This window comes from Urocitellus parryii, chromosome 3, assembly GCF_045843805.1.
Source record: "Urocitellus parryii isolate mUroPar1 chromosome 3, mUroPar1.hap1, whole genome shotgun sequence".
Lineage (NCBI taxonomy): Eukaryota > Metazoa > Chordata > Mammalia > Rodentia > Sciuridae > Urocitellus > Urocitellus parryii.
The window spans coordinates 100,908,255-100,913,799 of record NC_135533.1 but is presented as its reverse complement, the minus strand read 5'-3'; the positions used below and the strand labels follow the sequence as shown (position 1 = coordinate 100,913,799).

At 37.1% G+C, this 5,545-nt stretch overlaps 1 pseudogene; it reads right to left on the bottom strand.

The window, feature by feature from the left end:
• Positions 1 to 2,685: 2,685 nt before the first annotated feature.
• Positions 2,686 to 4,335, bottom strand: LOC113190286 (BTB/POZ domain-containing protein KCTD9 pseudogene; annotated as a pseudogene).
• Positions 4,336 to 5,545: the final 1,210 nt, after the last annotated feature.

Below are 5,545 nucleotides of genomic sequence, written 5' to 3'. Positions count from 1 at the left end.
TTTGTTTTATTCGCAGTACTAGGGATTGGACCCAGGGCTGCTCTACCACTGCATCTCTAGCCCTTTTCACTTTTTATTTTGAGACAGGGTCTCACTAAGTTACCCAGGCTGGTCTTGAACTTGTAATCTTCTTCCCTAAGCCTCCAGTCTCTAGAGATTACAATAATACACTACTGCACCCAGCCAATGTAAAATATATTTCTCTCTTGGGATAACAATCAAAAACTATTGCCTAGTTTTTCATTTACTGAGAATCAGTTCTATTTCTTCCCAGATCTGCTCATTATGCCTATTTTTTCTTTTTTCTCCACGTTTTTATTGGTGCATGATAGTTATATATATCGATGAGATTTATTGTTACATTTTATACATGCACACAATATAACAGTTTAATTTGGACAAGATCCAGGGGTGCACACCTGTAATCCCAGCAGCTTGGGAGCCTGAGACAGGAGGATCTCAAGTTCAAAGCCAGCCTTAGCAATGGTGAGGCACTAAGCAACTCAGTGAGACCCTGTCTCTAAATAAAATACAAAATAGGACTGGGGATATGGCTCAGTGGTTGAGTGCCCTGAGTTCAATTCCTGGTACCCTGCCCCCTGCCACCAAAAAAGAACAATATAATTTGGCCAATATCACTCCCCAGCATTTCCATCCTCTTTCCAGATTCCCACCCCTTGGTCCCTTTCCTCTACTGATCTCCCTTCAATTTTTAGGAGACCATCTCTACCGTTGTTTAATACCTATTTTAAATACATAATTCAGTTAATAGTGATGTAAACATATTATGAAATAAATGTGAAAACAGTTATTTCCATCAAAAGCATGTCTGGAAAAAGTAGATTAACATAAATTGCTTTTTTTTTTTTTTTTTGGAACTGGGAATTGAACCCAGGATGCTCTACCATTGAGTTACATTCCCAGTCCTTTTTATTTTATTTATTTATGTTTTTGATTCCAGATACCAAGGATTGATCCAGGCATACTTAACTGCTAAGCCACATCCCAAGCCCCTTTTTAAAATTTTTTTTATTTTGAGACAGGTTCTTGCTAAGTTGCTTAGGGCCTCCCTAAGTTGCTGAGGCTGGTCTTGAACTTGTGATTCTCCTGCCTCAGCCTCTGGAGTCACTGGGTTCACAGGTATGCATCACCACACATGTGGCTTGTTTGTTTTGAGACAGAGTCTTGCCAACTTGTCAAGACTGGCCTCCAACTTGTGATCCTCCTGCTTCAATCTCTAGAATAGCTGGGATTACAGGTGTGTACCACTGTGCCTGGCTGTATCCGGTCTTTTTTAACCAATACTTTTTAGATTGCTACAGTCCAGCCTGATTACCAGAAGAGGATGTCCCTTGATTTCCCTCTATAAACAAAAGATTAACGGTTTAACCTCTGATGAAAAGGCTATTGGATATGAATAACCAAATGAGCAAATAACAAATATGAATTATTTAAAACATTCATTAAGGGCTGGTTGTTGCTCAGTGGTAGAGCACTTGCCTTGCATGTGTGAGGCACTGGGTTCTATTCTCAGCACTTCATAAAAATAAATAAATAAAATAAAGGTCCATCAATGACTAAAAATATTTTTATTTTTATTTTTTTGTTTTATATCATTTATTAATGCAGTATACATTAGATCCCAAGCCTGCAGTTTCTGAAAACACCATGTTTAGATCTTTCAGAACCTTCTGCAGTTTTAGGTTTGTCTACAGAGGTACCCTTAAGTGAATGAACAACACATTCTATAATTATTGAAAATATAGTATAGAGTGAAATGATTTAAATATTATTTAGGCACATATTGATTATGAAAATAGAATCTCTCAATACAATACTTATCTGTCTTGGTAAAAATAATAAAGCAAAGAAAATAATTCATTTCTAAAGTTGCTTTCCTTCACCTGTAAAGGTCTGATCCCCTCCCACTGTGCATATGTGCCCTTTACTGTTAAGGAAAGCTGTGCATATGTAGATATAGAAGAGTAAGCTATGGAAACACTGAAATATGTCCTTCTCCCAAAGGAGACAGAAGTGGTTTTTAATGATTCATTGCCTAAAATTGATGAGTAAGCAGGATTCAGAACCCATTTGGACACAGCTTATATCCCTGCTCTAGGGCAGATATAAGGACACTGGGGTGTTGGGAGGGAAGTAAAGGCCCTGACTCTGCTATGGCAGAAAGAAAAGGACTCAGGAAAATTGGGTTACAATTTGAAAACCAAAGACACACAACAGCAAATATAAGTAAAAGAACCACAGGTGCTGACTGATTAATATCTTAGGCCATCCAAATGCCTTTATTTTTATTTATTAGTTTCTTTTGATGGTTTAATCAAATAGCCAGTTTAAATATCCTCGTTTCCCACTGTAAGATTTTAGCTGCAATTATATTATATTGCCTTCTAAAAAGTTATTTTGTCCTTTTAATTTGTATTTTATACTCTTAATTGCAGCAGTTTTGGATTTGATACCTATTTTTAAGCTGGCCCAATTTAAACCATTTGACATTTTATTTAAGTGGCTATTAAAGATGAACCTTGGTTTTTTGGTTTTGAAGTATCATCCTATGCTTATATATTGATTGTATCTGAGAAAATTAGGTTAGTAGTATAAATAGAAAGAACCTCCTGGTCTGATGTTGAGTGGAACTTGCCTAGAATGAACTTCTGAGGAATGCTCATTCAAAAGTTGTTAACTGTAGGCAAATTCATCCTTCAACTGGAGAGTTCCAATAAATCTTCAATATAATAAAGATGTACAATGATATCTTTCCTCTCTGCCTCAATAGGAACAACAGGCTATTTCTCTAATTTAGTTATTGTTTTGTTCTAAAAGTAAACATTATAAAAATAAACCTGAAAAGAGAGCCTTAGGGAGTATGACCTCACCATATTCATACAGTGTGACAGGTACATAAAGAGGGGAGGCATTGCTAAAGCTATTCATAAACCTGAACAACCTTTCCAAACTTTTCATAAAGTTTAACAATTTAAATATCCATACTGCATCTAGGTATTCAATAAATATAGTTGCATATGTTGTGCTTTTCATAAATTAAATTTCTCAAATGCATCTTAATCCAAGATGGATTTCCACATCATGCCTATTTAAAAGCAAATAAAATAGATACTATATTCCTGGTCATAAGACCAAGCATATCTCCCTACCCCATTAAAAAGGCAGCAATATAATCTAAGTTTCCCTATAACTATTAAATGAGTGCTTTTCTGTTAAAATCAGAATATGGAAAAAATTCAATTTCTCCCTTATGCACTGCTGAGAACAAGCATAATCCTCTAAACTTTTTTTTTTTTAATTCCTTTACAGTGTTATTTTTTCTAGATAACTGAGAGAGTGGAGAAAGAAAATGATTAGGAGGACATTTTTCATCTCAGACATCTTCCTCCAGACCCTGAGATTCTCATCTGACACTCTGGGACATGTGTAGTGGTGTCAACATCTCTTCAAATATAGCCCCCTTCACATTGGAACCTCTGAGGTTGGCTTCCTGAAGGTCACACTCAGACAGATCACAGTTCTCTAAATCAGTTCCTGCCAGAGTAGCTCCTCTGAGGTTACAGTTCTTCAACTTTGCATTTTTTAAGGTAGCAACTCTCAGGTTAATTCCTGTCATCTGACTTCCTTCCATATCTACACCTTTCAGATTAGCACCTTCTAAATTGGCTTTAAGACCAGAGGGATCCTCAAAATTACACAGTTTCAGGGATGCACCTTCTGCATTAGAACAAACCATCTTGACTCCCTGGAGATTTGCACAATCAAGCACTGATCCGGAAAGATCAGCTCGTTCAAGATTAGCACAGCAGAGATTTGCATATGCAAGGTTGCAGCGGCTTAAGTTGGCCATTTTGAAATTAATGTATCGAAGGTCCAAACGAGAAAGATCAGCACCACTGAAGTTTAAACCCTGGCAACGTAATTCTGACTTGGTTGGAGTTGCTAGCAGAAATCGAACAAATTCCTTTCGGGATATTGGTGAATGATCCTCCGATGGTGGGGAGTTCTTTATCGCTACTTCCAGGTGTTCAATCAGTGAATCAATACCAAAAAATCTGGCTTCTTCTAATACACTCAATAAGTTAATGCCATCATTTACAATAAGCTGTCCATGACGCAAGTAGTTCAAAATGGGTTCAAAGTACTCAGGACTTCGGTCGATTAAGAAAGCTCCTCTATGATCTTGCTTATTTCCCCAGACACCTTTGTCCTTGAACATGTGGGCCAGCATACTGTCAGGTTCTTTATTCACTAAAGTGCTCTGTGTAGTTGTAAAGTACCGCCCTCCAACATTTAATGTTAGCCAGTCTGTGTGCAATCCTAATAATCCTAATAAAATAAAACACTCTCTAAGAAGAATTTCTAGGGCTTGCCTAGTATGTGCGAGGCCCTGGGTTCGATTCTCAGCACCAAATAAAAGTAAATAAATAAAATAAAGATATTGTGTTCATCTACAACCAAAATATCTAGATAGAGAGATAGGACAAATCTTTTTTTAAAAAAAATTCTAGCTTGGCCTCGTGGTACACACCTTCAATCCCAGTAGCTCAGGAGGCTGGAGCAAGAAGATTGCAAGATCAAGGCCAGCTTGGGCAATTTAGTTAGACCCTGTTTCAAAATAAAAAATGAAAAAGGCTGGGGTTTTTAAGTGGTTAAGCACCTCTGGGTTCAATCCCTAATACTGAAAAAGAAAGAAATGATTTCTAACACTGTTTTAGAATACTGCCTAATAACTAATGACTGTATCGATGAATGGAAAAGTCTAAGTTTTCAGCAATATCTTTGTTTACAGTAAGTATTCTGAAGTGAGCTCAATACTATTGATTCATTTTTTATATGTATTTTAAAACTTTTTCATATGTATGTAATACAGGTAAAAATTAGTCCTCGCTGTCCACAGCAAGATTATATCTGGAGTCATTCACTGTGAAACATTTCTTCTGTGTCCTCCCAGGGATATTCTAGGCTTGTACTAGCATAAAGATAACCCTTGATTTTACTCTTCACAAAGTCTATTTTTGAGATGTACTACATTGTTCTTTTAATAACTACATCCTACTCTTTATGCCTGTGGTTTTTAGAAGGGTGGCAAAACTCCAGGAGGCACTCTGGAAATTTGTGGACTTCTGATAGTGATGCTAACATCTTGAAATGCACTTCTTTTTTTGGGGGGAAGGGATACTTGGGATTGATCCCAGAGGCATTTTACCACTGAACCACATCCCTAGTCAATTTTATTTTTTTACTTTGAGACAGGATATCTCTATGTTTTTTTTTTTTTTTTAAGAGAGAGTGAGAGAGGGGAGAGAGAGAGAGAATTTTTAATATTTATTTTTTAATATTTATTTATTTGTGTCTCGGCAGACACAACATCTTTTGTTGGTATGTGGTGCTGAGGATCGAACCCGGGCCGCACGCATGCTAGGCGAGCGCGCTACCGCTTGAGCCACATCCCCAGCCCCAGGATATCTCTATGTTGCTTAAGGCCTCCTTAAGTTGCTAAGGCTGGTCTCACACTTGCAAT